The sequence below is a fragment of the Emys orbicularis genome, chromosome 9 (assembly GCF_028017835.1).
Source record: "Emys orbicularis isolate rEmyOrb1 chromosome 9, rEmyOrb1.hap1, whole genome shotgun sequence".
NCBI lineage: Eukaryota > Metazoa > Chordata > Testudines > Emydidae > Emys > Emys orbicularis.
Window position 1 is genome coordinate 3,539,623 of NC_088691.1, and position 13,779 is coordinate 3,553,401.

The window sequence follows — 13,779 nt, forward strand, 5'->3', positions numbered from 1 at the left end:
CCTCAAGAACTTCACATAAGCCACTCTTCCAATGCAGTATTTTCCTAAAGAATATTCCTGTGTGTTAAAAAAAAGTTCATTTCAACTGTAAACAGTGGTGCAAATGTTGTAGTCACCATTTGATTGGAATGGTGTATAATACAGACAGTGTGACATTTTGCCCAAATTGCACATGAGGCACCCAGGACACAACAGCAACCATTCCATTTTCCCTCTGCAGTGTGTTTCTCCTCCATGTTGTGCTATAATAATATTTGTAAAGTAATAAAAGGTAGCCATTCCATGGTTTGAACACTGCCTGGTTTGTTTCAATTCCTGTTTTGTTACAAAAATTGCATTCTAGATAACAACAGGAAGAGACAGCTACAGTATGAAACATGAGAGAGCAAATCATAAACCAGTGAATATCAGGGTTGGAAGGGACCTCAGGAGATCATCTAGTCCAACCCCCTGGCTCAAAGCAGGACAAATCCCTAGATAGTTTTTTTTTTTTTTTTTTTAAACCCCAGTTCCCTAAATGGCCCCCTTAAGGATTGAACTCACAACCCTGGGTTTAGCAGGCCAATGCTCAAACCACTGAGCTAATCCTCCCTTGTATCTATATACAGCTATATATGCTGCATACTGGAAACAAGAAGCTAATTTCCTAGTCCAGGTATCTAGGATTCCCCAATGTGGTCCCAGAACATTAGAAAGGGCCTGATCTTGTTAGATTTTAGGCAGCCCCAACGCTTATTGAGACCCTTGGAAAATCAGGCCCTAAATTCCATGTTTTCAAATTAATTCTTTTATAAGCTTTGTCTTGTTAACAGACAACCCCTGAGGTGACCAGCAAATACTGACCTCTGGATCACTGAGTGGACTGAGCTTTTTAAAATAACATTTTATAAAAAAGCAAAATTAGAGACTAACCATTGGAACAATTTACCGAGGGTTGTGGTGGATTCTCCATCACTGACAATGTTTAAAACTTAGAAGATTGGATGTTTTTCGAAAAGATCCGCTTTAGGAATTATTGTGGGGAAGTTCTATAGCCTGCGTTAGACAAGATCAGACTGGTTGATCTCAATGATCCCTTCTGGCCTTGGAATCTAGGCATCTATGGAAGACAACATTGCATTATTTTAGACTAACAACAAAAGCAAACAGCCAAAAGCTTAAAGAGTGGAAACGGGGTGTGTGACGAACACAAACTGTCCCTTGCCTAGTGGACACTACTGGAATAAAGCACTGTTTTTCATTTTAAAATATTCTAACTAGCCGTAACGATGCGTTTTAGCACCCAGGATGACCAAGCATATTTGCACCCTCTGCTGTGGTTTTTTTCAGCATTTCTCCACCTCATTTTTCCACCTCCATGGGTTTGCACCGTGGGCAGCTGCCCCACTTGCCTCACCCTGGTTATGGCCCTGCTAATAGAGAGAGAAGCATGGTCTGAACAATGAACTGTGAACCCTTGATAGCTAATCCCAGCTCTGACAATGACTCTCTCTGTGACCAAGAGCATGGCACTTAGCCCCGTCCCGTTATTTCCCCCACACGGATGCGCTGCTGGAATCAGCTAGTTAATCTGTGCAAAGTCATATCAAGAGGGAAAGCATTATATATGGCTAATAAAACTGTAATGATTCCACTGTTACACATTAAGCATTTATTAATGTGTGAAATACAGAATATAATGGAATATTCCCATTGGCTTCAAGGGCAAAGGGTTAGCCCTGAAGAAGGAAGGATGGCCTTGTGGTTAAGGCACTGGACTTGCCTGAGGCTACCCCTCTCAGGGAGGGGACCCCTGTTATTAGGAAGAGACAGGTAACAGTAATGGGGGGATTTGATTATTAGAAATATAGATAAATGGGCTAATGGTGACTGGGAGAACTGCTTGGCAAATTGCCTGCTGGGGCAAAGGCTGTGGACCTCTCGAGACTACATGCAGTGCTGGGGAGGAACCCATGGTCGTGGTACATGTAGATCCCAGTGACATGGGGAAAGGCAGGAGAGAGGTCCTGGGAGGCCAAATTTAGGCTGCTAGGTAAGAGATTAAAGTCCAGGACCTCCATGGGAGCATTCTCTGAAATGCTTCCAGTTCCACACTCAGGGCCAGTTTAGACAGGCAAAACTGCAAGGTCTCAATGCATGAATGAGACAATGGTGTTCAGAGGAGAGACTCAAGTATATTAGGAAGTAGGGAACCTTTTGGGAAAAGAGGAGCCTGTACAGGAAGGATGAGCTCCACTTAAAACAGAACCAGATCGCTGGCATGAAAAATCAAAAGCTCATAGAAGAGTTTTTAGACCAACAGCTGGGGGAAAGCTGACAGGTGCGGGAGAGCATACCGTTCTGACAGAGACACACTTTAAGGTAGGATTTATTAAAGGGGTACTCTATACTCTAAAGAGAGGAGAGGATAGAAGTTGATAAAGTACACATAGGAACTGAAGAGAAACAGCCAAATGAAAAAGAGTCCTGTTCAATTACATCACATGGAGGCAGACAACTAAATACTGAAAAATGTTATAAGTGCTTGTATACAAATGAAAGAAATCTAAATACTAAGATGGGTGAACTTGAATGCCTGATATTTAATGAGGATACTAGGGGAATGATGATACTCAAAGGGACATGATAATACCAGGGTACAAAATATATAGGAAGGACAGAACAGGTTGTGCTGGTGGGGAAGTGGCACTATATGTGAAAGCAAGCATAGAGTCAAACATAATAAAAATCTTAAATCAAACAAACAGTCCCATAGAATCTCTATGGGTAGAAATTCCATGCTTGAATGATAAGAGAATAGCAATAGGAATATACTACTGACCACCTGACCAGGATGGTGACGGAGAATATTAAATGCTCATGGAGATTAAAGAGGCTACAAAAACAGAAAACCCAATAATAATGGGAGATTTCAACATGTCACTTCAGGATGGGATGCAGAGATAAAATTTCTAGACACCATTAATGACTGTTTCTTGGAGCAGCTAGTCCTGGAACCCACAACGGCAGAGGCAATTCTTGATTTAGTCCTAAGTGGCACACAGGGTCTGGCCCCAAAAGTGGATATAACTGAACCACTCAGAAATAGCAACCATGAGTAAATGTAACGTTTTTGTAGGGAAGGAAACACCAAAGAAACCCACTGCAGTAACATTGTAACTCCAAAAGGGGAACTACACAAAAATAAGGAAGATTATTCCTTTTAATTTCCATTTAACTGTCACAAGAGTGAAATGCCTGAAAGCTGCATGGAAACTTTTTACAAATACCATAATAGAGGCCCAAACTAAATGTACCAAGTAAAAATTAAAAAAAGTAGCCAGAGAACCAAAAAAAGTCACCATGGCTAAACAACAGAGTAAAAGAGGTGGTTAGTGACAAAAAGACATCCTTTAAAAATTGGAAGTCAAATCCTCATGAGGAAAATAGAAAAGAGCATAAACTCTGACATGTCAAGTGTAAAAGCATAATTAGGAAGGCCAAGAAAAAATTGAAGAGCAGCTAGCAAAAGACACAAAAACTAACAGCAAAATTGTTCTTAAGTACATCAGAAGCAGGAAGTCTGACAAACAATCAGTGGAGCCACTGGATGATCGAGGTGCTAAAGGAGCACTCAAGGAACACAAGGCCATTGCAGAGAAGCTAAATGAATTCTTTGCATCAATCTTCACTGCAGAGGATGTGAGGAAGATTCCCACATCACAGCCATTCTTTTTAGGTGACAAATCGGACAAATGGGCCCAGAGTGAGGCGTCAATAGAGGAGGCTTTGGAACAAATTGATAAATTCAACAGAAATAATGCACCAGAATCAGATGGTTTTCACCCAGGAGTTCTGAAGGAACTCAAATATGAAATTGCAGAATTAACAACTGTGGTATGTAACTTATTGCTCAAATCAGCCTCTGTACCAGGTGACTGGCGGATAACTACTGTAATGCCAATTCTTTAAAAAAGGGCTCCAGAGGCGATCCTGGCAATTATAGGCTGGTAAGCCTAACTTCAGTACCAGGTAAATTGATTGAAACTATAGTAAAGAACAGAATGGTCAGACACACAGATGAAAATGTTACGTTGCGGAAGGGTCAATATGTTTTCTGTAAAGGGAAATCATGCCTCACCAATCTATTAGAATTCTTTGAGGGGATCAAGAAACCTGGACAAGCATGAACCAGTGAATGTAGTGTACTTGAAGTTTCAGAAAGCCTTTGACAAGGTCCCACACCAAAGGCTGTTAAGCAAAGTAAGAAGTCATAGGATAAATGGGAAGGTCCTTTCATGGACCAGTAACTGCTTGAAAGACAGGAAACTAAGGGTAGGAATAAATGTTCAGTTTTCACAATGGAGAGAGGTAAATAGCGGGTTCCCTCAAGGATGGGTACTGGGACCAGTGCTGTTCTACATATTCATTAATGATCTGGAAAAAGAGGTAAACATTAAAGTGACAAAGCCTGTAGATGATACAAAGTTATTCAAGATCATTAAGTCCAAAGCAGACCGTAAAGAGTTCCACATGAAATTCCATGTTGATAAATGCAAATCATAATTCCAACTATACATACAAAATGATGGGGTCCAAATTAGCTGTTACCACTCAAGAGAGAGATCTTGAATCATTCTGGATAGTTCTCTGGAAACATCCACTCAATGTGCAGAGGCAGTCAAAAAAGCTAATAGAATGTTGGGAATCATTAGGAAAGGATAGAAAATAAGACCAAAAATATCAAAATGCCCTTATATAAATCCATGGGATGCCCACGCCTTGAATATTGCATGTAGTTCTGATCACCTCATCTCAAAAAAGATACATTAGAATTGGAAAAAGTACAGAGAAGGGCTAAAAAAATTATTAGAGGTATGGAACAGCTTCCATATGGGAGAGATTAAAAATAGTAGGATTATTCATTTTAGAAAAAAGATGACTAAGGGGAGATATGATAGAGAGGTCTATAAAATCATGAATGGTGTGAAGAAAGTAAGTGTTATTTACCTCTATACATAACACAAGAAGCAGGTTTCACCCAATGAAATTAATAGGCAGCAGTTCAAAATTAACAGAAGAAAGTACTTCTTCATACAATGCACAGTCAACCTGTGGAACTCATTGCCAGGGGATGTTATGAAGGCTAAAAGTGTAAGTGGATTAAAAAAGAATTAGATAAGTTTCTGGAGGATAAGTCCATCAGAGATGCAAACCCATGCTTCAGATGTCCCTAAGCCTCTGACTGCCAGAAGCTGGGACTGGACAACAGAGGATGGATTATTTGATAATTGCCCTGTTCTGTTCATTCCCTCTGAAACCTCTGGCACCAGCAACTGTCAGAAGACAGGATACTGGGCTCGATGGACCAGTGGACTGGCCCAGTATGGCTGTTCTTCTGAATGAGTCTCAAGAGATCTGGATTCTGCCACTGACTCACTGCATGACCCAGGGCCAGTCACTTAGGAGGACATTTTCTCAGGTAATCAGTGATCTTGGGGAACCAATCTGAGACAAAATGGGAAACAAACATGGAGGCAGCTTAAATCACTGGACACTTTTGGAAATGTTAGCCCTAGTCTCTCATTGCCTCAGTTTCCCAATCCGTCGAATGGGGAGCATTATACTTCGTACCCACCTCACAGGGAGCCAGGAGGGTAAATCCATCAATGTATGCAAGGGGCTGAGAGACATAGGAAAGCCTAGAGATACATGGGAAAGGTAACATAAATACATGTTAATGCTCGATAGTGCAGCACCTGACTGCCTTGCCCCACACAGGAGGTACAGCAAGAATGATGCTGGCATGGTTACTATAGTAGTGCAGTTCAGAATAGCCAGACACACAGAGAGGAAACTTAAAATCCTGTACCAAGACGGCATCATCCAGGACCTGCTAGCAGAGCTGCATGGCCTGACTATCCAGCCTTCCATGCAGCGTCTGTACATTAGCAAAGGGTGGGCTGACAGGTTTCAGTATGCAAGGGAGTGCACGTCGGATGTTCTACCCCGAGGCAAAAAGGAGAAGGGAGTCGGGGAAATAACGTGCGTCTGTACTGATGGGCCTGCACACAGGAGTAGATTCAAAGCGATTACAGTCAGATTTGAATTACACACCGCAGTGTTCCTGGCAGGGCTACAGCAACCCCACAAGCAGTGGGCGCGGGGGTTGCACAACACCAGGCTCCAGGTCCTGGAGTCATCGCAGAGGGGAGGAACTCGTTCTCAGGCCGAAGAGAGCACAGCTTTGATGCAAGGAGCACCCAGCACTCCTCCTTTCATTAATCTCATTGTCCTTTACGAGACATATCCCCCCCTCTGAAACCTCCATGGGCATCTGCCTCCCAGAAATCTGGTGCCAGCCTGCTTTGATTAGTGTAAAGTGTTGACACCAGAAATGCCGAATCATCAAACGGAGGTTATAAACAAGGTTATTTATACCTACAGAAATGAATCCCACATCATGCAGGCGTTGGAGCAAGGGACGGGGTGTTAGGAGTCTTGGGTTTCCGTCCTGTCCCGGACACTGCGTGTGACCTCAGGCAAACTACAACCCCTCTGTGCCTTAATTTACCTGGTTGTTAAGCAGGATTCAATAACAGGGACTCCAATCCCATGTTCTTTGCACACCCAAAGCTCCCTTTGAAGTCGGTGAGGTACAGGGGAGGTCTCACAATCCTGCCCTGGCACTGAGCCGCACACACAGGAGTTCGCTGCAGCCCTGCATCTTGTCTTGTCAGTTACACTTGTGCAAAATAGAACTGGCAGTGGTTTCCCAAATTTTCCTAGATTCACAGCATTTAAGGCCAGAAGGGATCATCTACTCCGAGCTTCCATACATCACAGGCCATTACATTTCACCCAGCTACTCCCCTGCTTTGAGCCCAATGACTTGTGTTTCACTAAAGTCTGAAAATGTTAAATTGGGAACATTTCTAGGCCAGAGTCATGTTATACCCCCTGGCACTCGTGTGAATGGAACCAGCTCACGATTACAGGCCCCCCTCTGAGCCTGGCTTGTGCAGGAGATGAGTCTGTTACAGCCCCTAACTCAAGCTGCAGATGCTCACGTATTCAGCATGGGAGGGCCCCAGCGTGCATCTGCCAAGAGAGGGCTGTGACATACACGACTAAAATAGTCGCAGGGAAATGATGAATCGGGCCCAAAGTCGGCGCTACTCAAAACTGTGTCCAATCTCCTCTGACCTTCTCTAGAACCAGACTGTGCTGATCCGTGAGCTCTCACCTGCAGCCCCAAAAGTACATGGGGTCCACAAAACCACCCCAGCCAAGGAGAAGCCAAATGGAACCAATGCTGCCCGCTCCTGCCGCTCCCTTCAGGGTCACTGGCTGGGTGCCCACCTTATGGGGGTACTAACCCACAACCACTGTCTAGGGCTGGGGCGTTGGGAGACTGAACGTAATTAATGTTTGTGAAGCCCTCTGTGAACTGCAGATAAAAGGAGCTTCACCACACCAAACGATGATTAGCCTCCCTCTACAGCCCATTATTTTCCTGGCCTCCCTCATTTTGACTCACGCCACGTCCTATATTTGGACCTTGGCAGGCTGACAGGGAGGCAGCTTTCCATGGCTAGTTTTATAGCTGCTTCACATCTGCAGGTTGCTGAATTCGTCCGCAGCGTAGGAGCCCTTCCCAGCGTCACTTGCAGCAGATTTGCAGCATCAATTTATTAGGAAACACAGAGTGAGAGTTATGCAGAACATCAGCTCGTTTTAGCAGGTCATTGACTTGCCTTGTATTATTAGTGAAAAACCACCAAGGGCCAGATCCTCAGCTGGGGTAAAGGGGCACACAAAAACCCTGCAGTAGCACTGCACAGCAGAAGGGACTCTGGTGCCTCAAAGGGGGGGGGGGGGGGTGGTATTTACCAGCCTCAAACAAGCAGCAGCATATCAGGGATTGGGCAGATGCCACAACATCTCTGGCTACGTATATGCAGTGTCCTAAACCCACCTGTGCAGGGGATGCAGGCAGATTGACTCCTCTCTTTGCCTGGGTTCTGGACTCGCAGCGCCAGAGGCTTCACCACCGCTCTGTGGTCTGGCCCTGGTTGAGGGTTTTGGTGGTGACTTTAATTTCCCTCTCCCCACCCTTTATGGCCAGACGGGGAGCAGTAGATAATCTAGTCTGACCTCCTGCATATCACAGGCCACTAACTCTACTCAGCCACCCTCACAATCAGAATTAGACCAAAGAATTGCTACCCCGAGGAGACAAAACTGTTGTGTATCGCAGGCAGAGAACTGGCAGGACCCAATGTTTTTCCTTGGTTAACTGCCCCCACTGTTAAAAATTTAGGCCATATTTCCAGTTTGAATGCATCTCCCCAGGTGGCCTACAACCCCCATCAAGCATTGGGGTCTCTCTTAACATGGCAGCCAAACACACTGTGTCCCTCTTCTCAGAGGCTGGCCTGTTGGCTTGATCCCAACAAATCCTTTCACCAGAACATAAGAACGGACAGACTGGGTCCCACCAGTGGTCCATCTATCCCGGTATCCTGTTTTCTGACAATGGGCGGTGCCACATACGTCAGAGGGAATGACCAGAACAGGGCAACTTATCGAGTAATCCATCCCCTCTCTTCTAGTTCTGACTTCTAGCAGTCAGAGGCATAGGGACACCCGGAGTATGGGGCTGTGTCCCTAACCATGTTGGCCAATAGCCATTGATGGCCCTATCCTCCATGAACTTATCTAGCTCTTATTTGAAACCACTTATACTTTTGGCCTTCACAACATCCCCTGGCAATGAGTTCCATAGGTTGACTGTGCGTTGTGTGCAGAAGTACTTCCTTATGTTAGTTTTGAACCTGCTGCCTGTTAATTTAATTGGGTGATCTCCCACTGGTTCTTGTGTTATGTGAAGGGGTAAATAACACTTCCCTATTCACTGTCTCCACACCATTTATGATTTTTTTTTAGATCTCTGTCATCTCCCCCCTTAGTCATCTCTTCTTTAAGCTAAACAGTCCAACTATTTTAAATAGCTCCTCATATGGAAACTGTCCCACATGCCTAATAATTTTTGTAGCCCTTCAGTGTACTTTTTCCGATTCTAAGATATCTTTTTAGAGATTGGATAACAAGAAGTGTACGCAGTATTCAAGGTCTTGGCTTACTGTGAATTTATATAGTGGCGTTATGATATTTACTGTCTTATTTTCTATCCCTTTCCTAATGGTTCCTCACATTCTGTTGACTGAGTGATGCTGCACATTGAGCAGTTGTTTCCAGGGAACTATCCACAATAACATGAAGATCTCTTTCCTGAATGGTAACAGGTAACTTGCACCCCATCATTTTATATCTCTAGTTGGGAATATGTTTACCAATACTCACTACTTTGCATTTATCAACACTGAATTTCATTTGCCATTTTGTTGCCCAGTCACCCAGTTTTTTGAGATCCATTTGAAACTCTTCGCAGTCAGCTTTGGACTCAATGATCTTGAGTAATTTTGTATCATCTGCAAACTTTGCCACTTCACTGTTTACCCCTTTTTCCAGATCATTTATGAATACGTTGAACAGCACTGGTCCCAGTACAGATCATTGGGGGACCTCACTATTTACCTCTCTTAACTTTGAAAACTCACCATTTATTCCTACCCTTTGTTTCCTATTTTTTAACCAGTTACTGATCCACAAGAGAACCTTCCCTCTTACCCCATGACTGACCACTTGGCTTAAGAGCCTTTGATGACTGATCTTGTCAAAGGCTTTCTGAAAGTCCAAGAACACTATATTCACTGGTTCATTCTTGTCCAGGTTTTTTGACCCCCTCAAAGAATTCTAATAGATTGGTGAGGCATGATTTCCCTTTACAAAAGCTGTGTTGACTCTTCCTCAGCATATCATCTGCATCTATGTATCTCATAATTCTGTTCTTTACTCTAGTTTCAGCCAATTTGCCTGGTGCTGAAGTTAGGCTTACCAGCATGTAGCTGCCAGGATCGCCCAGGAGCTTTTTTAAAAATCAGCATTAGACCAGTGATCTGGTGCAGAGGCTGCTTTAAGTGATAGGTTACATACCACAGTTAATAGTTCTGCAATTTCATATTTGAGTTACTTTAGAACTCTTGCGTGGCTATCAGCTGGTCCTGGTGCCTTATTATTGTTTAATTTATCCATTTGTTCCAAATCCTCCTCTATTGACACCTCAGTCTGGGACTGTTCTCAAATTGGTCACCTGAAAAGAACAGCTCAGGTGTGGGAATCTCCCTCACATCCTGTGCAGTGAAGACCATTGCAAAGAATTCATTTAGCTTCTTTGCAACAGCTTTGCCTCCTCATTTTTGTGCACTTCCCCTTTCTGAAGTGAAATGCTACTGTGGTGGGTTTCTTTGGTGTTTTCCTCCCTACAAAAATGTTACATTTACTCATGGTCGCTATTTCTGAGTGGTTCAGTTATATTCACCTCTTGGACCAGACCCTGTGTGCCACTTAGGACTAAATCAAGAATTGCCTCTCCTCTTGTAGATTCCAGGACTAGCTGCTCCATGGACCGGTCATTAATGGTGCCCAGAAATTTTATTTCTGCATCCTGTCCTGAGGTGACATGTTGAAATCCCCCATTATTATTGGATTTTCTGGTTTTGTAGCCTCTCTAATCTCCCTGAGCATTTCACAGTCTCTGTCACCATCCTGGTCAGGTGGTCAGGACTTGGTAGTGTATTCCTACTGCTATACTCTTATTATTGAAGCATGGGATTTCTATTCAGAGAGATTCTATAGGACTGGTTGATTGATTTAAGATTTTTATCATGTTTGACTCTATTCTTGCTTTCACATATAGTGCCACTTCCCACCAGCATGACCTACTCTGTCATTCCTATATATTTTGTACCCTGGTATTACTGTGTCCCTTTGATTATCATCATTCCCCCAAGTTTCCGGGATGCCTATTATATCAGTATCCTCATTTAATATCAGGCATTCAAGTTCACCTCTCTTAGTATTTGGATTTTTTTCATTTGTATACAAGCACTTATAACATTTTTCAGTGTTTAGTTGTCTGCCTCCATGTGATGTAATTGAACAGGACTCTTTTTCATTTGACTGTTTCTCTTCAGTTCCTACCTGTTCTTGACAAACATCTATCGTCTCCTCTTTACTAGGATATGGAGTATCCCCTTTAATGAATCCTCCATGAAAGGATGTCTCCGTTGGAACCATGTGCTCTCCTGCGCCTGTCGGCTTTCCCCAGCTGTTGGTTTAAAATCTCCTCTATGATCTTTTGACGTTTACATGCCAGCGGTTTGTTTCTACTTTGGTTTAGGTGGAGCTCCTCCTTCCTATACTGACTCCTCCTTTCCCCCAAGTTTCCCCAGTTCCTAATAAACTTAAATCCCTCTTCTGAACACCATTGTCTCATCCACGCATTGAGACCCTGCAGTTCTGCCTGTCTAACTGGCCCCATACATGGAACTGGAAGCATTTCAGAGTCTGCTAACATGGAGGTCCTGGACTTTAATCTCTTACCTAGCAGCCTAAATTTGGCCCCCAGGACCTCTCTCCTGCCTTTCCCTGTGTCACTGGTGCCTACATGTACCACAGCCTCCCCAGCACTGCACACAAGTCTGTCTAGATCTCTCGAGAGATCTGCAACCTTTGCACCTGGCAGGCAAGTCACCATGCCATTCTCCCAGTCATCACAAACCCAGCTCTCTGTATTTCTAGTAATTGAATTCCTCATTGGTATTACCTGGCTCTTCCTAATAACGGGGGTCCCCTCCCCCAGAGAGGTATTCTTAGTGTAAGAGGATACCATGGCATCATCTGGAAGGAGGGTTCCAATTTTGGGATTGTTTCCCTCCACTCCAGCTGGATGTTTTCCTTCCCCGAGACTTTCATCCTCCAACAGCACAGAGGCTGTCAAACCGGGGGTGGGACCCTCTACTGGTGTCCCGGAAAGTCTCATCTATGTACCTCTGTGTCTCCCTCAGCACCTGGTGTCAAGAGCCGTATTCGGTCTCTGAGGGCCAGGAGTTGCTTGCACTGAATGCACACATACGCCACCTGCCCACACGGCAGGGAATTGTACATGTTGCATTCAGTGCAATAAACTGAACAGCCACCACTCTGCTGCGGGACTTCTGCCCAGAGGTGCTGGAACCAGGGGGGCTAGAGGGGCTGCCGCACTCCCTGGCTTGAAGTGGTTTCCATCATATCCAGGGTTTATAGATTCGTTTAATGGCTCTCAGCAGCCCCGCTATACAAATTGCTCCAGCACCCTGTGCTCTGCCTGTATTTGGTTTTATTCTGGCGTGGGCAGGGGAGGGGTGTGTGTGTTGGGGGGGGGGGCAGGTTTTGGCTAAATTTAGAAGATGTTTGTTAGGTGTCCCCGGCTCTCCCGCTCCTGCTCTAGACTGTCTCACAAAACTCCCCTGTTTGCTGCTCCTGTTCGCTAGCTCCTCTGGTCACTTATGCTTGGGCCTTTTAACCCCCTGTACGCCCTGAGCAGCCCTGCCCTTGTCAAGGGATCCTAAAGGGATCAGAGATCAAAGGTTGGCAGGCCAGAGCCTCGTTAGGAAGCTCTCAGCCATGCCTAGCCGGCCACTAGGCTCAGCACACAGCCCCCAAACACACCACATTAGGAAGTTCAATCCAGCAGGCACACGGCAAGCAAACAAGCGCACAACAAGCAACAGACAACAAACTCACCCCAAGGCTCCCGTAGTCGCATTCAAGCCTATCCCCTCAAACTGGGGCAATGAATCCCCAAATGGTGGCAATCAGGCAATGGTCACCAACTGTACCACCCCCGTGGAGCATCAAGACTAGCACTCACAAAAGCTGGGTCCAAAAACACAGGCCTCTTCCTCTCGCACTGCCTCTATTGGCTGTGTCTTCTGTAAGACAACTGGTCGGGCTGCAGTGGTAACATGCAATATGTTATGATGTAATACATGTTATTACATAATAAACCTACATGCTGCCTCTGTACAGATCTGGTAACCCTCCCACCAGGGGCAGTACGGACAGAACCAAAGCTGTACAGCTCAAAAAACATAGGCCTCTACCAGTTGAGCTGACAGGAGCAGTAAGGCTTTTATCCTCTCTGTGGGCAGCTACCTCTTCACACACATGGTGAGCCAGAGCCACTGGCTCCTCCGCTGGGTACTGCTAATAGTCACTTTACGAGGTGGTGTGTACGCCGCGGGCATTAGGAACATACATACGTTCCCCTCGCCCACCAAACCACTCCTTTGGTAGCACCTATTACACTCAGGTGCTCAGGGACTTAGGTGCTAACGCCTATTCTTGCTATTAAAGGTTGTGTGGTTAATTCCTCATGGACAAACACTATGCTATATATATATATATATATATATATATATATAAACGAAATAAACGAAAATGCAGTGATGAGGGCTGCTTGCAGTATTGCCCAGACCAAATGGTGTGCAAGGCCAGGGCTGAGAGTTTAGTTTTTAAACAAAACATATTTTTTTGAGGGTAACCTCAGCTCCTCCCCCACTTCCCACCCTGCCAGCAACTTCCTAGGTTCGATCCAGTCCCATCCGCCTGTAATCATCTGGCCAGCCCACTACTGGAGCTGCCTAGTAGGGAGTTGACTACAATGACCATCAGCCACTGAGGCAAGTCCACATCGAAAGCTCTTAAAAAAAAAATTTTTCCATATGGAGGAAGAGAACCCTCCAAAAGTTCCACCCTGAAGCTCTATTCCAAAAACTACCCAGCATATCTCCCCCCCCCGACCCTTCTCATACATAAAATGTTCCTCTGTTCCATTCTGCCTGATCAGCCATC